The sequence below is a fragment of the Oculina patagonica genome, chromosome 7 (genome assembly GCF_052425735.1).
Source record: "Oculina patagonica isolate OP01 chromosome 7, crgOcupat, whole genome shotgun sequence".
NCBI lineage: Eukaryota > Metazoa > Cnidaria > Anthozoa > Scleractinia > Oculinidae > Oculina > Oculina patagonica.
Window position 1 is genome coordinate 23,920,488 of NC_135764.1, and position 23,774 is coordinate 23,944,261.

General features: G+C 36.4%; 1 protein-coding gene across 2 annotated transcripts in view; it reads left to right on the forward strand.

The window, feature by feature from the left end:
- The window catches only part of LOC144660531 (uncharacterized), a 32,686-nt gene that overhangs the window by 2,912 nt on the left and 6,000 nt on the right, over window positions 1-23,774 (forward strand). Inside the window, exon 3 of one of the 2 annotated variants that reach the window (XM_078521193.1) lies at window positions 294-350. The gene's annotated coding sequence lies outside the window, so the exon portion shown is untranslated. Of the gene's footprint in view, window positions 1-293; window positions 351-22,930; window positions 22,980-23,774 lie in introns of those variants that run through there. The other variant, XM_078521194.1, reaches the window with a different exon arrangement.

Sequence of the window (23,774 nt, forward strand, 5' to 3'; positions counted from 1 at the left end):
TATGCTTCATTTTTCTTTATTATTTTTCTTTTGGGACTATATCTAACTGAAGAGGGTACGAAAGCCATCAATGCCTGAAAGCATTGCTCGCTGAACATTGATCGGCTTGGAGAGAACGTTGATTGAAAGAGAGGGAAACAAGATAGTGGTTGAACTTGGTTGAAAGCTCTTAGGCAGTCTGAGCTGCAAAAAACAAAATATAGTATCTCGTTTTTTTAGTTTGCAAGTAGCAAGTAACAATTTTGCTCGATAAGACCAAGTTCATTGAAAAGATGTTTATATTTTCTTCACAGGAAAAGGCACGATGCGACAGTACAATTGGCCATGACTTCTTGTTTGAAGAAGAAAAAGTTGGTAAACTCTTTAAATATAAATACATGGCAACAAATACAGCAATGTACCTAGGAGTGAGCAGCGACTGTGATGAAAACTTATCTCTAATAAGCAGCACAAACAATCGGGATAGACGCTGTTCATTTAAAGTCCTAGCCAGACGAAGTCGGAGTAGACGCATTAAGTCCTGACATGCACGGGGCCAGTGGCCAAATGAAGTAGAAAGTTTACTCTCGAGGACCATGAAAAGCTATAATTAATGCTGAAGTTTTGTCATTTTTAATTTGTTTTTTATTTCATCCAATTCTTCGTTAGATATTCATAACAGTTGTAAACGCCTCCTGATCATTAACGTCGTCATAAACAATAGAAATGACCCCAAATTGGCTTTCTTTATTTGCAAGAAAAATAAACTCACATTCATTACACTTTGTCCGTAAAGTTTTATTCGTAGTGACGCCTGTGAGTTGTATTTGTTTTGCAATTGACTTAACTTAGTTAAAATTGAAGTTTAAACTTTTGTTTTCCATCGTTGGGGTGAAAGCTAATTCGAGCAGCAAGCGTCAGCATTCTAACCAAGTTTGTTTGGTTGAAGTTGATGGTATATTGTCCTAGTACTTCTATTGCGTGTAAAGATACGTAATACAGCCACTAATATTAATTAGTAGAAACTCAGCTGTGTTCTAATGGAAATCCGCGAATCTGATTGGTTCTCCCACTGATTTCTATTCGCCGATAGAAAACAGTCGCGCGCTCGCGTAGCTCTTTAAGCGGTAAATTTTCTTGATTTTTGTCTTCAAAGTGCACAATATTGTAGGTTTTGGACTGCAATCCTTTAGAGTTTCTACTAAAACAATTAGACTACTCGCCCTCGTTTTCTATGAGCGATAGTCAACTCGGCTGCGCCTCGTTGACTATTTGCGCATAGAAAACTTGGGCTCGTAGTCTAATTGTTAATTAAAATACTTGAAATAATGTTCGTGTAGTAAAAACAATCAGTGAACTTGATGATCAAATATTGTTACGCATTCAGCAAATGAGAAAACATTAATATTATACATTTCACGTAGGGTTACGTAAAAACATAACTTCAATGAGCAACGATAGTGGGTAATAATCAAGCCCCTGTTTGAATTGTCTATTTCTTTTTTATTGCAAAAAGAAGTTGAAATCAACATTGACAACTTCTCTCCTTTTATCGATAATGGAATAAATGATTACAGTCGAAGATCCTAAAGATAGAAACTACATTACGAGCTATTCATTGTCTGTAAGAGGAAATAATGGTGCCATTTTAAGTGGAAATTATTTTCCTGTTAAGCATTTGTCAAGAGAATACGGATAATCCAATTGTTTTAGTATGCATCTTTCTTAAATTACCACTCATTTAAGGTTTTTTATCGTTTTTTTTCTTGATTTAAATCTTTTTCGTTGCATAGAAGGTTAATTAATGCTACATATTTTCCCTTCGCCGTTCAAAGCCAGCGCTCGATTCAGCCGTCAATTCAAAGTTAAAAACTGGATCAGTTTTACCTGTAAAGCCGTGCTTCCCTCGATTTTTCTTGGAAGTGGTCCAGAATTAGAAAGAGCATTCCATTGCTGTCGATGTAAAGAGTCAAGCTTTGCTAATTTTAGTTGGCCGCAGTCAAATCTTTTTCTCCTGCATGAGAATATTGCATCACGCGTGGAATATTGCTTCATTACGTATTTCAAGGACCCTTAACAATTTGATATCACAGTTTGTAGTAAGGCCTAATATCAGTCAAAAGCCCCAAAAATATATATTCTAGCTATGTAAATGTTGGTTAACACGTAATTTAAATGATAAATTTAACTGAATATAAGAAGTGCTCACTGTCAAAAAGAACTAAGATAGAAGACCCCGAGTTGACTTCCTTTTAATGAAAGTGAAATGAAGTATTTGGATGTTATAAATAATTAAACCTCATGTTTTTCTTGTTGTTAAGTGCACTTTGGGTATGATGACCTAATGCCCCCTTAGGCAGCCGTTAGGTCAGCATTTTAGCAAAATTTGTTTGGTTAAAGTTGATGCAATATTGCTTTCGTATCTCTTTTGCGTGGTAGACTGACGTAAGACACTCAAAAGTATTATTAGAAACAGTTGCAAACATGCCTTGTGTAGGCATAAACAGGAAATTAAACAGTCAAAAACAGTCTCATATTCAACAGCGAATCCAATACCAGTTTGTTTTCATTCTGTCCTGAAACTACAATGGTATGCTACAGTTGTGATTTCGAAATAATTAGCAAAATTCTTTGTGAAGCACCTATGGCGAAACTTCTCGAGCTAATTAAAGGATCATGCTGTTCGATCGGATACATGTATTAAACCTTGTTGTTATAAAAATAAGTTAACGTCGTTATGAAAAACGTCACTCCTTGGATCGATGACGAATTGATTATGAATGATGACATTGTGTCAAAATAGCATCAAGATACACACTCATTAAGAAAACATTTGGAAGAGCTCATCATTAGTTAGGGTGAATAACTTCATTAGGTAAGTTTAACCAAAAGGAGTAACAAGCGATTTCCAGAGCGGATAATCCAATTGTTTAACTCGTTGATTGCTTCTATATTGAATTACAACTTATAGAAAGCATTTTAAAACAACTTCAACTTTTTCTTCGTTGCATAACAGATTTACTCTGCCCTCTTTTTTAAAGTCAGTATTTTGTAAGTTAATTAACAAGGAAATTACCGTGCACCTTCGTTTGATTGTTGTTAAATTAATTGTTCGTTTAATTTGTTTGCTTGCTTGTCTGTAAATATATTTGTTTGTTTTCTCTTAGTTGTATTATATTTCTATTTTATTGTAGCGAACTGTAACGAAGAATAATGCACAACTGATGACTAAGTGAATAATATCCTACGGTTTGATTATTTACGTGTGCATAAATACACATACACAAATCCCTCTTGATGTTGAATTAGAACGATAAATCATTTGACAGACCTTTCTTAAGATTTGGCCAAAAGGAAAACGACAATAAAAAACATTTTATTGCAAAATTGATCCGAATCGTGAAAGCCTCATTGTTTATGTTGTCAACGACAACGCAAGATAGAACCGAGTACTTGTTCCTGAATTTTTATTTTTAAAGGGAGACTTGGGTTACAATCTTATAATAATCAATCTTATAGTCTTCTCAGCGGAGTTGCTTAGTGCACTTGCGACATAAAATTCTGGAGGATTCGTAGGGAGGCATCGAGTAAGCGCTTTTGTTTACATGGCCTTGAAAGCCGTAAGATTTGTTTCATTCAAGTTGGTGGGATATTGGCCTCGTTATTTTTTTGCGTGGGAAACAGACGTAAGCCGCCCACATATAATTAAAATCTAAATACTTGCCTTTATACCTCGTGCAGGCATAAACAGAAAATTTAGCAGCCAGATTAATAGTGTCTCATGTTAAAGAATTGGACAGTATCAAGCCATGTCATAAATTATTGTTAAACACGAATGACATTATTTTTAAAGCGATCCTGTTTAATTGCACTTCCATTGCACTTACAAAACATTGCTCCAGGGCTAGCTATTGTTCGTAAAATAAATTGTTATGGTCTTTTGTCTATGTGTCTAGTTACCTTAATTAATTGCCCGGCGCAGGCGGAACCGAAACATGACTAAACAGTCAATTATGGGCAAACGAGCGGTTGCTAAAGCCCAACTTATATTGTTATTTCAATCTCCAAATCGTTATTCCGACAAGATGAGTGACATGGCCATTCGCACGTTTTCTTTGAAATTCACTCTTCGAGGATTAAAATCGACCACTGCAGCCTTTTGTTCCCAATCTCACGAAAACGCTTTTAATCATCCATACGTGAAACTAAAGCACTTTGTTAAATGGTAATTTCGGATGTTTGTTTTTTTTTTTGTATTGTTTTAACACAACTCTATGGAAACACAAAGAACGCAGTTTTTATTTCTAAATAAAAAATAGGTTAGCAATCAAAACAGTGACAGCTTATTATTAAAGCGCCATTTAAGTTTCTTAAACCGTCCCTTTTTAAAAACGTAGGGCTTGGTAAACTGAGTTTAAAAGTCTAACAATTCTAGCAAAAAATTTGGTCAAACATGTATTAATTTTAATATGAAAAATCTGATATTGTCGTTCAATAGTTTTCATTGCATTGTCATGATCGGTTTGTTTCTTTGTTCTTTTTTTATTTAGAGAGTATAATAAGAACATGATTTAATCTAGTTTTGTACATAGTTATCTGTCAACTTATCTGCATTCTGAAGTTGATTTAATCATGGTAAACTCACAGCATCTTTTGTTATTCCATTTTGTTCATTTTTATTTTAACGGTGCTAACTGTACATACCAGACTATTAAAAAATAGGTCACCAAGGGTGACATGAGTCTAATGCCGTATGGCATAGTGATACAGATTGCGCGGTTTTCGTAAGCCGGTTAAAATTGGTTAGAGGTTTGTGTTCGGGAGTTTAATTTAAAATGCTTATAGCAAGCTAGGGGCATCGTGGATGATTATGGATGAAAACGAAACAGTCATAAATGTTATATGCTTCACAAAATTTAAAGTATGAACAGGAGTTGATGTTACTTCTTCCGTATAGTCCGTAAAAGCAGAAACGATTAAACATTTGGACAAGATTGCGTGACGATTTACAAAAAGCATGTTCATTACAACAAGGGTTGAAGAACTTCACATCGTTTTCTTTCAGATTTTTCACCATTTTGATGATGACTCTTGAAACAGATTTTGCAATAAAAGCACTTGAAATAGTGACTGTTACTCCATTGTACTGTAAGCACTTAGTGACAGATTTTCCTAAAAACGGGTGTAAATGCTCACGTCAATATAATGATGACCTTTTGAACGCTGGAAACTAGGCAATTATTATCGAGCTACCATACACAGGAGCGAAGACTGTTTATCATGACGTACAAATTTCGCGAATCATCACTTCCATATCAATGTAACCATTTTATGATTTTTCTAGCTGTAAGAAGAACTTAAGATCTCTGAGAGTCGTAAAAGCATGAAATTCGATTTCAGTGTATGGCAAAGGCCGGGACAGTGTAATACTGCAAAGCGGCCAAACAAACGCATTTTGATTTAGTCGCGTAACTTGATTTACATTTATCCATGTACATCTTTTATTTTTGAAGGTTTTTGTTTGCACTGTAAAGAAAAAATTGGTCAAAATTCGAATGACTTAAATACAAAAACCGAGGTAAAGTTTTCTATTTTTTAAAACAAAATAAATATTTGGTCGCATTGTGTAAATAAACGCGAGTCGCCGTCGAAATATTTTTTCTCAAAGACGTCTTGCTTTTTAAGCAAGACGAAAACACAAGTGCTTAACTGAACTGAAAACGAAGATTTATTTTCACAAAAAGCTTACAAATGTCTTAACTGGAAAATTATTTCGTCCTGTTCAAGTGTTGAATAATCGTGACTTGAGAAAGAACTTTTAATTATGCGTGGGAACACGTGTCGCTGATTGGCTGTTTTTAATTGAAACTAATCGTGCGTGTCCGTACGGAGTCCGTTCTTGCAGCTGATCATTGTTTTCTACATTACAGCGAACGATTATCGATCCCGAACCATTCCCTTGGGATTGCTAACAGCTTTTTTCATATAACAAAGAGTCTAATGCGCATGCGCAAAGCGCACGCAAGCATTAGACTCAAAAAGCTATCACATTTTAAATTGTTGGAAAATCACTAAACGCTCGATGATTTTCTTGCCTTCCTGGGAGGTTAATAATGGCCAGCATTTTAGTTGTCAGTCAGGTTTTGGGGTGCGGTAGTTCCGCGTACCACGCACATGTGGTCCTAATGCGTCAGTGTAAATTATAAACTAACGGTATGATGCTATGATATCTCTATATATAAGAAGCAGGTAGCCCTGAAACCTTCGAGATAATATATTTTTTGCAAATTGAGACAGCAGTGGACAGAATGGATTTATCAAGAATTTTCCAAGTACGTTTAACTACTGCAGTTATCTTTGATGTAATTACACACATTTTCTTTACCTTAAATTTTAAAACGTTTTTTCTTTTATTCCTTTTGCCCTCAGATTGTCATAGCGTATTTGCTGGCTTGTGTGGAAGTAGGATCAAGCTGGCGTAAGTCAAATCCTAAGCTCTGGAGCCTCCGCTCACAATTCAGACACAACAAACCCTGCATTGGAGGTAGTCTTATAAGGATTGACACGAACCAGTGAAAAATTTCTCCAGCTGGGAGGCGGCAGTGTAAAGTTAAATCCAGTGGCTCATCTACCAGAGACCCTAGGACAAGTAAGTAAAATGAAAGAGGTTGTTTTTACAAGTGTGCTATCCAAAGTGGTAGGTTTCGGTTTGTAATCAAGAAGTTTATAGTGTTCAGAAAATGACTATCGTCATAAAAAAAAAAGAAAGGAATAGCAGAAAAGCGTAAACAAGGTAACGACGAAAAAGGAGCCAAAGAATTAGAAATACAATAGTAGAAGCAAGGGGAAATCATTTTTAACGATGTTCGAACTCTTCTAAGATATTCGTATGCTATTTCCTTGTCATTATCATAGATCACGCGAATGTCTACCTTATCATGACATAACTTTAAAAGTTGCAATCTTGAGAAAGGAAATCTGAAGTTTCGTCATATGTAATTTTACCCTCACATATAATCATTTAATCAAATGCCCGCATAAGGGTCACGTGTCTGCCTAATCATGATTTTGCAACATATTAGGGAAACAGATAATGGAGGGCAACCTGCGTGAACTTTTGCGAATTGAACTACGATCTCTTACGCACATTGCTGACGCAAATTTATATTTTTGAAAAGTGTACCGACTACTTCTGATGAGTACTGTGAATATATATTCATGCAATGCGTCGTCGCGTCTTAAAATTTCAAACATATCCCACGTGAGTTTAACGGTATTCACTGGGCGGAACAAAGCAGATTATTACAATGGAAAAGAGTTATTATCATAATATACTCGCGGTTTAATCACATTGACACCTTACGACATGTGAAAGGTTCTTATATTCATTCCCTATTGCTTTGATTGATTCAAAGTTTATTTCTTCAATACAGTAAAACATCCAAAAGATATGTCCTCGTTCAATATGGCAGAGAATATGCCTTTTGAAGTCTCCACTTTTAATATTGCCCTTGAATTTAGGCCTCTTCCAATATTGAAGTGTCCACTTAAGTATTTTGCCATATTGGGCTTCAATGAATCAGTAACTGTATAACATTCAACGGAAATGTTAAAAAATGTGAAAGTGAAGAATATTTTCCGACCGCTGGTAAATGGCCTCTTTTGCTATTCCACTAACTACTTTTTCTCTTGTAGCAACGATTTTGGAGTTTTGGACGCAGCGAACTTTGTTTGCTATTTTTCTTGCAATGAGTTTCATTGTCGGAAATCTTAAGAGCGAATAGAGGTTGATTGAATAAGTGATTTTTAAATGAACGAGCTTAAAATGAATCAATGATTCCTATGCCAATATTATAAATATCAATAATTGCTTATATGTTTACCCACCCGACAAAGAACTTCAACCGTGACAATTCCTGAATGTATTTTGTTTACAGAATTTTCGTTTGTTAAAATCAGAGGAAGAAAGTGCATTCAATTCACTGACGATCGGGACGGTACCAAGTATGCACTGAAGGTCATCGATGGGACGAATGTCACTTTTGAGGTGAGTTACATAAACAACAAAACAACAATCTCTAGTAGAACATAATCATGTGCAGTCGGCCGAAGATCATTTATGTGCAAATACAGTCATTTCGAAATTGTAAGACAGTTAGTCATTAATTGTTTTTGTCACATTAATCATGTAACTGACTAGTCAAGTTACAATGTTACCTAATTATAAAAGCTTTTGTTTTCGATTGTTATTGAATTAATATTGTTGTTTGCTTCCTTTCTTTTTCAGGTGCACCAATGCGATAGTACAACTGACAAGAGAGAGTTGGAAAGCTGTATCAATATAAACACAGAAATATTAACGGGACATTGCAATTGTGCGTACCTAGAAACTGTGATAAAAACTTATCCCTTATAAGGACAACTAAACTAGATAGGCGTTGAACACTTAAAAAACTCAAACGAAAATGACTTCCAAAAATGGTTAGACAAATTTTTAGGTTTTGTTAAACAAACGTACCCTTCTAAAAATTTGTTCCGGTTATTTATTTATTTAATCATACTATGTTTATTGTTACCAAACTCACCGTACGCTCTCAATAAACAGTTTCACTGATATTTTGTTTGCCCCCGACTCGATTAGTTGATTTTGCTAGTAGCAGGGTGCAAGTAATCTTGTAACCATATTTATAAAAAAATAAAAAATAAATAGATAAATAAATAAATAAAGTTCAGTTCAAGTATATGTATACATGTATGTTTTTTTAATGCATAACATTATTGTTACAGTTTTGATACATTTTATGCCTCCAAGTTCTTCCTTATAGAGTATGATAATTCTCTTTTGTCTTTTTTATCAATCTCAAATTGATTTCGCGATTCTTTTTGTTTTTTTTTTCGTCTTCTCTTTCTGTTAGTCCTTGGCACGTCTTTTTTGTCGTCTCTCTCAAAATCAGTATACCTTGTAATGTGGCTCTCGGAACACTAACAATGTTAAAGCACATTGTTTTTTTTTTTCTCGAAAAGAACTTTACTACTCCTGGTTAGACCAAACAGTCAAAACAGGTTTTCTTTTACAATCGTCTTCCCAAAATACTTAACTTATTCCCTTAATTAGCTCCCAGAATCAAGACCAAGGTCTACGTAAAGCCAACTAACACGGGCCTTTTACTCCACTACCAGAGCCACGTGGACATTCGGTACAAACGCAGTCTAATTACCACCATGTTAGATCGTGCTTACCGTATATCGTCCGACTGGTCTTACTTCTCACAAGAATGCGATCGACTCGAGACTGTATTCTTAAAGCTTAAGTACCCGAAGCATTTATTCAATCTGGCGGTCAAGCGATTTGTAGATTCCAAGGTAGCAGACCAGCAGCACATTCCATCAACCGACACGACTACACCCCCCATCCGAGTTATCATACCATTCAAAGATCAGGTCTCTGCGAATGTAGTGAAAAAACGTCTCACTGACCTCAGCTCAAAAATCAAGACCACCATTCAGCCCGTGTTCATCAGTAGAAAACTCAACGAAGACCTTAAAGTTCGAGAAGAAAAGCCAGCCACTGTTAACCAACAATGTGTTGTTTATAAATTTCAATGTAACCTGTGCGATGCAGGATATGTTGGTTATACACGCGGCCACCTCCACGAACGCGGTGTTGGACACAAACAAAAATCGTCGTCAATTTGTAAACATTACCTTAGCGAACATAATTCGAACGTGCCATCTTGTCTTTCAGAACAATTTCACGTGCTTACCAAATGTGCTAACAAGTTTGATTGCCTAATCAAGGAGATGCTTTTAATAAGAAAACTAATGCCCCGTCCACACTGACCCGGGTAAATTTGAAAACGGAGAAATTTGAAAACGCCGCGTAAAATTTTTTCCGTCCACATTAACCCGGGTAAATTTGAAAACGATACGCTTCATTAGTAAGACTAGTAAGTAAAAGTGAAAGTAAAGTCTTTTTTTAACGAGGGTAGCACTAAAATAACATAAAAAATACTAAAAAACAAGTGGCCCTCTAAAATTATTTACAATAAAATATAAAAAATACACTATTTCACGCTCCAAGTCCAAACGCTCATTGGTGAGCGTTTTTGAAAAGCTCCGTTTTCGGTGACCGAAACGCCGTTTCAGTGTGGACGGTTGGCCTAACCGGAGAAAGAAAGATGCGTTTTCAAATTTACCCGGGTCAGTGTGGACGGGGCCTTAAACTATCCCTAAATGTGCAAACGGAATCGATTCGCGCAAAGGTGTTCACATGAAGAATTTGTGATCCTTTATTATTATGTTAATTTGTAGAGACTATAGAAACTGATATCGCATTATTTATTCACTTTGCCTTGAGAATGGTGTCACGATGACGCCGAAACGTCGGCTTTTAACGTTAATATTCGCTTGTTAATCTTACATATGAGATATAATTTAAATTAAATTAAATACAAAAATAAAATTTTATGTATACGAACGAATGTCATCCGCTAATGTGCTCCCGAGTGCCCCTGCCTACGGTGTTCGCGCAGAAGACAGCGCCAGCGCGGAAATGCAAACACTGTATCCCGTTTTGCCAACTCAACCGGAAAACTTTAGGTTAACAAAAATCAATCAAATTTGTTCAGATTTTGACAAAGAAGTTGCTAAATACAGAGCTGTTTTGAAAAAGTATAAAAAGGTGAAGTCTGTTTTCCATTATTCCGCAATTTCAATGGGTGGTTTGTCCAGTGTTCTCTCTGCTTCCAGTCTTGGCACCGCGGTAACGGTCGTTGGTTTGCCGGTAAGCGTTCCTCTCTCAGCATGTGCTGCGATAACAGGCATTTTGTCTGCCGCGTTCACAGGAGCAAGCAAAAAACTTGAACCAAAAATTGAGAAAAATAATGAAATTACTTCGCTTGCTGTTGCCAAACGTGAACTGTCAACAGGCTTGATTCTGCCGCTCTCATTGACAATAAAATTGATGATAAGGAGTTCCAAATTATTTTGGATGAATATTCTCGTTACATGGCTCTCAAAGAGACTGTTCGCAGGCACCTTACAAAAAATGTAAGCCAAAAAATATCATCCCCACAGCCGGATATTGAGAAACTGAGAAAGGAAATTCGCGGACAAGAATTGGAAAAATTAAAAAAAAGACTTTCAACCGAGTCGAAATCAGATTTGAGAAAATAAACGCTGGATTTAATCTGAGTGTGGAAAAAAATAAAATGAACGCATGACACAAAGCGTGACATTGCGTTACACACAGCGTGATATTGTGCGACACAGAGCGTGACTGTCACGCGTGACGTTGCGTGACGTGGCATAAAAAGGGACAAAACCCTAGTCGGGGGTGCCCGACTAGGGTCTAGGACTTTTTCCCCTCCGCTGACAAGGCGGCTGTCGTGCATTTTTACCTCTGCCGAGGTGAGTTCCCGAGGAATCTCTGAGCACCCCCTGTTACCAGTTGGGCCAAAGCGGGTTCACCCGGGGGTACCGTCCACTAGCAGACATCCCCCACTACTCCGTAATTCACCATCCGCACAAGCCCTCAAACAGGGTTCAGACAGTGGCCAACTGTCACCCCCCTAAGGCGTCACCAGAATTTGTGAACTAAGAAATTAACTGCCACAATGACTTATATATTGTTCACTTTGTCACGTTTTTCACCTGTGGTGCCTCTTTCAAAGGCAATAAACACATACGCATGCGCTTTGAAAATCAAGTAAGAAATATATTTTTTTTTCCATGCCATAGAAAATACAACCAATCAGAAAACAGGAAAGCCGTTGTATATTCGACGGTATTCAACCCAACCTTCCCATCATGCGCTGCGATCTTATTCTTGATGAAGTTTAGTAAGCGTATTTTCTATGGCATGGTATAAAATAGTTACACAACACTTTCTCGTGGTATACTATGGAATACCCCACTTGTCACTTGTATTTTCTTTGTATACACACTCGCCTAAAGGCTCGTGTGTATACCGAGGAAATACAAGTGACTCGTGGGATATTCCATAGTATACCACTCGAAAGCGTTGCATAACTAGTATATATAACCAGACCGTGCCAAGGTCTTCAGCAAAAACAATGTTGGCTACGTTCCATGCTTTTTTGCCAGTTATCAAAAAACTTTCTTCTCTTTATAGAACGAGATAAGACAAACTACATGATTTTGTTATTGCACAATACATACTAGTTATGCAACGCTTTCGAGTGGTATACTATGGAATATCCCACGAGTCACTTGTATTTTCTCGGTATACACACGAGCCTTTAGGCGAGTGTGTATACGAAGAAAATACAAGTGACAAGTGGGATATTCCATAGTATACCACGAGAAAGTGTCGTGTAACTATTTTATACCATGCCATAGAAAATACGCTCACTAAATTTTTTATCGAGAATAAGATCGCAGCGCACGATGGGAAGGTTGGGTTGAATACCGTCGAATATACAACGGCTTTCCTGTGTTCTGATTGGCTGTATTTTCTATGGCATGGTATAAAACTTAATATCAACCTTTTGTCCACTATTAAATCACCAACGCTTAATGATATTTTAGCGACTCTTCGTTTGCTTTCTATATATTTGTTCCTTTCTGTGCTATGTTTTAAGTTACTGTTGCTGTAAAGAGTTAATATTTGAAGCATTGGTTTTTGGCATTGAGTTAACTAAATTATTGAACTGTCTGGCGTTTATGATAATGATTCCGTCACACAAGATCGCCCACGAATAAAAAACATTAGCAAAATTATTACAGGCAGCCGCTTTGATGTCTTCCCTTTTGGGCAACCATTATTTTTGTGTCTGTAAATAGTCGTTATATTAAGCATTTTATCGCATTTAAGACATTTTTCTTTTGGTGTTTTTTGTGTTTCTCTTTTTTACAATGATACCTTTCATGTGTTCGAAGCGAGTGGCATTGTGTAAACGTTTTCTCGCAAGCTTCACATTTATAATCACGAAAAGACCAGACGCTTGATGATTTTTTTAATGTCTTACCGTCAATTGAAAGATATTTTTTCCACATCCTTGACAGACTTTTGTTTTGGAAGACAATAACATTCACTTTCACATAAACAAATCAAAAAACATTCGTTTGAATCAAACTGTCTTGCTGCGGCTCCAGTGGCCGCGGTTGGCGCGGACTCGCTCAAAGCCATTACCGAGTAGGCTACAATGCAAGAAAGGGCGATTTTTTAGGTTTTATTGGTGAAAAATCGTTATATATAAATGAACACCAGCTGAAAAAAGAGTTTACTTCAGAGGTGTTATTTGTTTGACCCCGGCATTACTACTCTTGAAGTTTTGATTATCAATAAAAAGGCGTTTGGGATGTCTCTTCAGAGCTTTGGTAACGTACGTTTCATAATTCGGCTCTTTCACGATATATTGTTTTAGATAAAGTAAAGATAAAGTTTTGACTTCTTAATTATAAAAAAAAAATCACTGAATGCTCAACGGTTTTCAATAAAAGAAGGCAAAAAGGTAAATTATTACCAGTATCTTCCATGTCAGTCAGATTTGGGTGTGGTGATTTAGATGTCATGCGTCGGTGCAAATGATTTAAAGGAATAATGGTATAAATGTAACTTGCAGCCCTGACACCTTCGCGATCTTTGATCTTGTTGCCAGTTGATTACGCAGTGGACACTATGGATTTATTTTGCAAGTACGTATATTAGTCGTGTATTTACTAAATTGGAACTTGTTGTTCCAATAACAGTTGTTAACTGTTATTCAGAATAACAGTTGTTAACTGTTATTCTTACATTCTTCAACATATTTCTTTCTTCTTATGGGTGTTTTTTTATTACTTCTTTTCCTTTTTTAATATAAGATTATAATCGCATGTTTGCTGGCTTTTTTGGAAGTGGGATCAAGCTGGCGTCAGACGCCTCCAATGTTCTGGAGCCTCCGCTCACAGTTCAGACACAACAAACCCCGTATTGGTGGTAGTCTTGTTAGGATTGACACCGATCAATGTAAAGTATCTCCAACGGGGAGGCGGCAGTGTAAAGCTAAATGCAATGGCTCGTCTACCAGAGACCCTCAAACGAGTAAGTGAAATAAACACGTCCAGTTTTCGTGTGCTTTACTGAACGCTTTGCTATTGAGAATGATTTACCTATTAATGATTTATGAGTTTCTTAGAAATACCTTAACAGAAAATAAATAACACAATTGCGAAGAGAGGAAATTGTGTAAAAAGGAAAAAAAAAGTACTGAAAACAGGTTGACAGAAGGTGGCATCCTGGATAAATAAAGGTCGTATTGTGCTGCTGTATGCAATATATAGTTGTACGAAAGTAAGTGTACTTACTTGGTGGGAAACTGCTTTTATAGTTATTGACACTCGTATAGAGGGTACTTATTATCATGCTATATATTTTTTATTTTATTTTAACTATTGTAAAGATATCCCTTAGACTTTCCTTTTAGCCGTAATATTAACATAGAGTATATATGTGAATAGCTTATTTAACAGGTGAAAGTTGCCTTTGAAACGAGTGAGCTATCTGCAGTTAATTCTTATGCATTGAAATAGCAATTGCAAAAGACCTTATGTGTTTTGACAAGGAAAATCTAGATTCTTCATAATTGAACCATTTTAAGTAGTCCTCCAATCAAAAATCGGCATTACGGTCACTTGTCTGCCAAACATTTGCTATGTGGGAGGGTAACATATTCAACAGAAACCAATGGAACTGTTTGCACGACCTGTTCACGTGAACTGCTACGAATTGAACTATTCTCGCACGACCTGTTCACGTGCATTGATGACGCAAATTTAATTTTAGATTAGCTTACACACCGAGTACTTGTACTGAGTACTAGTAACTGTACTCGACGTGTAGTATGTGGTTGTATCGAAATAATCTTTAAAAAATATTCATAACTCAAGTCTTTGAGCTTTAACAGTACTTTCGGCAAATTCGCACTCAGGGCCAAAAGAAGAGTAACATTCTAAAAAGATGTCTAACGTAAAACGGTTATTATTAAAGCATATAATCACTGAAGCGCGATATTTAGCAATGTAAACACATCACCACCTAACGATACATTTCCCCGTTGCTAACATCGATTCAAAACTTACTTTTTCGATGTAATTAAACGCGTACTGGACTCATCTGCGCCCAGGACTCGACTTTTAATATTTCTCTCAACGTACGGTCTTTTCCAATATTAGAGTCTCGACTTAAACATATGGCCATATTGGGGTTGGGTGAATCAACAGGTGCAAGTTGTTAACATAAAACGGGAAGAAAAGTACCGTTTCGCATGGAACTGTTTTGAGGAATGTATCCCGATCCTTTCAAATAGTCTCTTTATGTCCTCAATAAACTATTATTTCACGGATTAAAGAAGGAGAATGATTTGGAGGCGTTTTTTTAATAAAATTATTTTTTATTTTATTTTTAATTAATTTTTCCATTGAGGTACATGTGAGTTAATTATAGGAATTATCCCTGGTGCAATATTTTTAAGTGGATTCTCAGTTGCTCCTGCATTTGTACAATTTTATGACGTACTTTGCCATCTTAAGATTTTTGCTGATCCGGGTCTATATATTTAATAGATACGGCACTCTTCATTGGTTTTTCGTCGTGGTCCTGCCTATATTAGGGGTTTTGAACGCAAAATGAATAACCGGGTAGCTCCGCTTTAATGCTTCAATATTTTAAAGTGGGTTCTTAGTTGTGCCTGCATGTGTACAATTGTATGACGTGTTTTCCATCCACCGACATGCATTCAAACGTGACAATGCCTAAATGTAATTTGTTTACAGGGTTTTCGTTTGTTAAAATACGAGAAAGAATGTGCATTCAATTCACTGACGAACGAGACGGTACCAAGTATGCACTGAAGGTTATCAACGGGATGAATGTCGCTTTTGAGGTGATTTACATAAACAACAAATTGAACAACAAACTAAAATCGACTTTAATTATACGCAGTCAGCCAAAGATCAGTTGTGTGCATATACACTCAATTTAAAATTGCAAGACATTTCAAACTTTTGTAAAAACCAGTCATTCATTCATATCAATAGGTAGCTGAAAAGTCAAGTTACCTAATTATGAGAGGTTCTGTTTTCGATTGTTATTCAATAAATATCGTTACTTGCCTCCTTTGCTTTAATTTACAGGTGCACCAGTGCGACAGTACAACTGAAGAGAATTTCCTGTTTGACCAAGAAAGAGTTGGAAGACTTTATCAATATAAACACATAGATATTAGCGGCACAATGCAATTGGGCGTACCTAGGAACTGTGATGAAAACTTATCCCTTATAAGTACAACTAAACTAGATAGGCGTTGTTCGTTTAAAAAAACTCAAACGAAGATGACTTCCAAAAACGGTTTAGCAAATTGCAAATTCTTGTTAAACGAATTCTTCCAACACTTTATTCCGGTTATGGGTTTGTCAAAATTAGTTTATTGCAACCATACTAATTTTACGCCCTCTGGAACGATTCGCAGTTTCACCAATATTCTTTTATTTACTTACTAAAATTGTTTACCTACTTTTGCTTTTTTGCGATTTTTTATTTGTTTGTTTTCCTCATTAAGGCAATATTTTATTTTAATTTGTATTACAATAGTTCACAATAAAACAGTGAGAAATATAGATTTCTTTGTTTGCTTCAATACCAAACAAACTTATTGCACTTTATAGAGTATCGCTCGCTGATAATACTCACTAATCTATATTCTCAGCTGATAAACCACAAAATTACACAGTTCTGACCTAGTTCTTTGACTCAGTTTTTAGGTACTTGTTCTGTTGGTCCTTCGGTACGCTTTTTGGTCTTCCTTGCTAAAAAATGTATCCTTGTCGTCTGATTTTAGCCAACTCGGCCTACGGCCTCTTTGGCGAAGTATCAGGTGATATTCCGCGCGATTTCGCAGAATAATTGTTAAATATGCGTTGTTGTTTTCACTGAATATAATGCTCATGTTGTTTACATTCTTCACACCCATGAGGGTGCTAATGGGGGTACCCAATTGTCAGTTAACTACTAATTTTTTCACCAATTGTCAGTTAACTACTAATTCTAGTTATTTATTAACTTTCATTTTCTTACAGCGAAAATTATTGCGCCATAACCTGAATTTTCTTTACTTCACCACGCCAGTGATAAAAAATAGAATGACAGGCATGCACGACTCTCATGCACGTGTGCTAACCATTTTCGATTCATAGGTTCGGTCTCACGAGTCTATCTTTGAGATACCTACACCTTTTGTATAATATTAGGGAAGGTACTTCGAATATTTTTAGAGCAATCGTTCTTGTATTAAAAGCCAATTTTTCAGGAGTATTTGCTTCAAGTTTGGTCTGTGTTTGGTACTGCTGGTTGGTATTGCGTTACAAAAGCCAAGATTTTTTTCGTTTGTTTTAAGTTTTGTTGGAGTGCCTGCTTCCTGTTTTCAACGTTTTCAAAATTAACTTCCGTGGGAGTTCTTTGGACTAAGCTTTCTGGGTAACCTCTCTCGATAAGATGTGATTGGAAGTGCTTGATTTTTTCCTCAAATTTTGTTTTAAAGGAATTTGCTGTAAGCAGCATGCAGTCTTAAGGCCTTACCTTTGATGAACTCCTGGTGGTTGACACGATGAGTAATAAGTATATTAAAATGTTTCAGTGGGCTTGTAATCGGTGCGTATGTCAAGTACTTATTCGTATGATTTGACCGCCATTTAGTGCCTATGGCAGCTCGGTGTGTTTGCACTGAGATCAAACTTTTCCGCTTGTCGTTCGATTTCCATGAATTCAAATCCATCAAATGTTTACGAGTCATGTCCATTAAATTGTGCTTTGCCATGTTGAACAGTACGCGACCTCTGGTCACCTCTGTGTCGTTTGATTGCCGATCCTTTGTCATCATCTCGATAAAAACTCAGAATTACTTTGACCACGCCCCACTCGACGCCATCACGGAGATTAACATGTGCCTGGTACGACCCTGGTACCTTTCGCATGTAAAATCTGTTAATATTTCACCTGGTAACGCAGCGGGACAGGTAAATGTCACAAAAATAGCCTTCCTGTCAGGAAAAACTTGGTTTCTTTATTAACAACAACGATCATATTCAGAAAAGTTGATAGAATGTCAGTTAACTGTTAACGTTTCATGTATCAGTTAACTACTAATTTTTTGGCCAAATATCAGTTAACTACTATTTTTTTGGCCAATTGTCAGTTAGCTGTCAACCCCATTAGCACCCTCACCCATGGCCAGTGGACGCTGCCATCAGTCGAACGAAGTCGTACATGCGTAGTTAATGCTAGTTGCTAATCAACACTCATCAAAATCTCTTGGTTATTTGTCATTTATTCTCGACGTTTTTACTGAGTGTACAGATATCATGAATAAAATTTCTTTCGTCTGTCGGCCCTTAAATTTGGTTGGCCACAAGGATTGCATCTTCTGTGTATTTATACTCGAATGAACACACTGAATAAAAAGGAATTCACTTGTTTTATAAATTAACTTGATAAAAGCTTTGAAGAATTCGATTTTAATCGATGACCGATGACTGAGCTATTTGTTTCCTTTTGCGTCATTCTCTTTTTACGTAGCAGACAAACGTAAACCACCCACACGTATGCACCCATGATGGAGGCAATTCCTTAACTTGAGATGGCAAAAAACACGAAACATGATGATCGAAAACCGTCTCATATATAATGAAAGCTAGGGAAAATATGGTAGAATATCAGCCCATGTGTAAAGCTGAGTCACGTCCCATGGATATTTTTATTTAGCGTTTAAAACAATGTAAATATCATGCATAATATCGAAATTTTAGCTTAGAAGCCGTTGGTATATTTTCTCTACGGGTGCTTAGTAAACTCAGGCAGAGGTTTGTGAAAGGTTTTTTTTCCAGGCAATTTTTTCTTCTAAAATAAAATAGTAAGGTGTCTATTGAACGCATTCAAGTGTTTTTTCGTTGCTATTCACAACAAACATGTTTCGACATTCCATTATTGACAAATGACAAATTGCGGTTTAAATAATGTGAACTAGTGTAAAATATCTAGGTCAGCTTTTGATTTTGGTATTCCGAAACTTTACCTTACTCATACTGCCTCAAATACTTTCGTTTCGCATTTTCGCACACTGCATGCTTCATGTAATGTTATCAGTTGAAAGAAACCGAAATATTTCCAAATTTCAGTACTGTAACAACAAGATAATCAAAAAAGAGAGTTCTTTAATTTGTACTTAATTTTTTTGCTACCTTTTTTATTAAACGGGGCAATGTCTTAGCATTTGTTCTGGGCTTTAGACAGAACTGGATGGAAAAATCGTGCAATTTTCCGGTGTAGAAAGTGGGACGTTTTGCTTCTGGAGCAAGTTCTCACCCTAGCCCTAATGTATAGAGAGCTCCATCTTGTAGCCTTCTCGCTTGTCTCGTTTTTATTTTTTTTTTGTTAAAAATTTCACAGATAACAAACGGCAGAAGGCCTAGGTGCACGGCCGTCGCGTGATTTTCCGTCTGATTGACAACATATCCTTGTAACTAGCCACAACCACTTTTGCAATATTGGATGGGTTTATCTTAAAAGACGTATAACATGTCTGAGAAATATCAATATAAATACGGAATATAAGAGAAGTATTTTTCGACTTCCTCTTTTAAGTGGCCACTCTCTTGGAAATGGCTAATAGCCGCTCAATAGAGGTTCCTCAGAAATTAGCGTAAGGCCTTTTATGCAATAACGCGTGCAAAGGAATCACGGAATCATATGAAGACGATAATGAACTTTTGTTTGAATGATTTTATTAGTCGTCCCCTTCTATTTTAGTTTCTTATCCGTCAAGAGCTTTTTGAAAACAAAACCAAACTTTGTACACTACATTCTTGCTAACCGCAAAATATGGGATAAAAACAATAGAAGAACTCTCATCGGGCCGCCAAAAGGTGGTTGCGGCCGCTTAATAGACGTGGCTGATTTATAGGTGGTTTATTTACGGCAATGGAGCTAACTGGTAATCCCGTTTTGATTAACAGCTACATTTGTGAGATTCCAATCATTTTCCCAGCGCGATGAAAAGTTTTAAAAAAGTATTTAAGTTAATAAAGTGTCGAAAACAGGATCGAACAATACCTCATCAGGTGATGATTTCGAGAAAAAGTTGCTTTGAAAACAGATTTACTTTTACCTGAAATTAAGTACAGTAAGAAACAAAAAACGTGAAAAAGTGAAAATTGTCGATATGTGCTATTTAGATTAAACGAATACACTGACATATAAGGCACGTGCAGTGTGCTTTTGAAACATTTGAATATTTATTTTGCAAAATAGAATAAAGGTCTTACTGTACCTTGTTCAAAATTATTTTCCAGCTTTTATGTTACGTACGAAGTTGATTCAATCAGCCAGAGTTAACCAGATATCTTTATCTTTGTTATAATTTTTAGGCAGATTTATTTTTATACTTTTTCATTCCGGATACATTATTCAGCAAATTGTTTCACAGTTCAGTTGTTGAAACGCTATCTTAGTGATAGTTGAAAAGTATTTAAGTTATTTCTATTTCTTTTGTTGTCAATATGTTCTGATTGTGGGCCTTATAGTTGTGGTCTTAAAGCGTCAGAATTCCGAAGTTCCTACATTTAAAATAAGTAGTACAAATATAAAGAAAGACATAATGCCATAAGTATAGGCCTGAACAGACCTAAAACGTTTGAAGTACCTTTTCTTACTGAGACGTTTGGAAAAGCTAGAGAGAACTATGGATTTAACCCATATTTTCCTAGTAAGTATCGTCAACTTTAAGATCTATATATTCCCTTTGATGGAATATATGTCCCTTTGTTACAAGTCCATTTCAAGTAAGCATTCAGTTTGATTGGAATGTAATGTGAAACAAAAAAACATTGTGGATAGCTCAACTTAAAAGCTCACTGAAGCATCGATAACAATAGTTTTCGTGGTCTTTTAACAATGCATGTCTTTATCCGTAGACTCTAGTAGGGTGCCTCCTGGTTCGCGTAAAAGTCAGATCAAGCTGGCAGCGGTCATCTACAATCGTCAAAAGTCTCCGTTCACATTTTAGGCAAACAGACTCTGCAGTGGAGGGAATCTTATTAAAATTAACATCGATCAATGTGAACTTTCTTCAGCCGGGAAGAGACAGTGCGAAGCAAAATGCAATGGATGGTCCACCAGGGACCCTCACGCAAGTAAGTAAAAAATACATGTGTTATGTATACTACGTGTTCTATCTGATGTATTTACAGCCAAAGAATTAATTAAACATTGGGTTGGCGTACAATTTATGTAGTTATAAAGTTTTCTCAGAAATACAACACATATCTTCAGAAACGACAAAACATACATTAGCTAGCAAACTACTTAAATTCCAGAGATTACACGAGCTACATGAACCAACGCCACCTTAACCGGCGAGAACAGTTTTCACTCTGGCCAATCACAAAGGACACAGGTCGACACAGCCAATCCATTGATCTAATCGAAACTCGGGGCAAATACATGTAGTCTGGACGAAGCGCGGAAAAATATATGAGAGCGAGTTACGATTTTAGTTTCACTTCTGATTGGCTGTGAAAGTGGGCGAGATTTTTTCAACCAACCACTAAGCTTAGTAATGAAAAACCAAAGAAAACGCGAATTACTTTCGACACTCAAGTGAAAACCTATAAAACAGGGACAAGTAAGACTACGCAAACTACATGACCTGCACGTCAAACTACATAAATTGGTAAATTGCAAGCAAAAAAAAAAGGATAAGGGAACCACATGTCTAAAAGAAGTTTATGAATGCCACCTTGAAATATATAAGGACGAACAGGAGTCACATGAAATATGCAAACTAACGAAACTGTGAACTACAAAACTGCATAAACGACATGGACAACAGGAACTACGTCAAACGCCTTCTACATCAACTACAAATCCATAAAGGTCGTGAAGTTCGAGTGAGTATAGTAGCTTTTAACGTGCGTCGGAATGAGTAGCTTTTTACGTAATCACGAGACTACGACAGCTAATTTCCACTTTTGGCTAATCAGTACATTTTTTTATCAAAGAATTTACAATTTTGGAAAGCAGAGGAAAAAAGTGCATTCAATACACTGATGTTGAAGACGGTACTAAATATGCACTGAAGGTCATAAATGGAACAAATATTACGTTTGAGATGAGTTAAATCAGCCCAAGTAATCAGACGAAAATTAATTTTCAAGTGGAAATTCTCAGGCAATTTTATGAAATGAAATGATAGTTAAAATATATAAGAGAGTTTATACACCAACTCGTGAGCATTTTCGGTTGTTTGACTACTTAAAGTTTACCGTAAAAGATTTATATTTTTTATGTATTTTCTTAACACCATTTGCTCTTCTTTCATAGACACCATAACAATTATTAAAACACTTAAACGTTTACCTTGCACTGCGCACCTATTTCGGTATTTTGAGATTACATGGAACATCAAAGAGATGGCGAAAAAAAACTTCTAAAACATATGAAATGACCAAATTATGTATCTACATGCATGGTGTCACGTTAAGGGTTGGCGAAAAAGGCTCGAGAACTACGCCCTTAATTTTTTTTTTAGCTTCCAGGGGGTCTATAACCATTTATTTATACAAAACCACCTCAATCACAGAGAATTAAGATTCCATAAGCCATTTTAAAGACTTCATTATTTTACGTTGTGACTATATCCGACTGAAGAGGGTACCAGAGCCATGGATGCCTGACAGCATTGCTCGCTGAACACTGATCGGGCTGGGGCTAGCTAGTAGCAAAATAGAGGGAGGTCAGGTGGTGGTGGTGGAACGTGATCTCAAGCCCTTGTTTAGTTGAGCGAAAATCAAAATATAGTATCTTGGTCGTCAGTTGGCAACCAGCAAGAAATTTTACATTTTTACATTGTTTATTGACCAGATGTTTATTTAATTTCATTTACAGGAAAAAGCGCGATGCGACAGTACAATTGGATTTGCCTTCCTGTTTGAAGAAGAAAAAGTTGGTGGACTCTTTAAATATAAATACACGACTACAAATACAGCGATGTACCTGGGAGTGAGCAGCGACTGCGATGGAAACTTATCTCTAATCAACAGCACGAACAATCGGGATAGACGCTGTACATTTAAAGTTCTAGCCAGACGAAGTCGGAGTCGACGCATTAAGTCCAGGCATGCATTGGGCCAGTGACAAAATGGACTAGCAAACTTTCTCTCGAGGGCCATAAAGAGCTACACTTAATGCTTAAGTTTTTGCTTTATTATCTATGTTTTATTTCATCCAAGAATTCCACTTTAGACGTTCATAACAGTTATAAACGCCTCCTGATCATTAACGTCGTCATGAACGACCGTAGAATGACCCCAAATTGGCTTTCTTTATTTGCAAGTAAAATAAACTCACATTACTTTGTCCGTGTAGCTTTATTCGCAATGGCGCCTGTGAGTTGTATTTCTTTTGCAATTGACAAAACGTAGTCGAACTTTAAATTGAAACTCTTGTTTTCCCGTCGTTGGCGTGAAAGATAATACGAGCACCAAGTATCTGCATACAAACCAAGTTTGCTTGGTTACAGTTGGTGGTATATTGTCCTTGCAGTACTCCTATTGCGTGTAAAGATACGTAAGACACCCACACATATCAATCTAAATACTTGGAATAATAATACTCGTGAAGTAAAAAAAATCAGCGAATTTGATGATCAAATATTGTCTCATATTCAGTAAATGAGAAAATCCAAAGCCTGTAAAAACTTACTTAATGTTGTATTTGTACATTTCACGAAGGGGTACGTAAA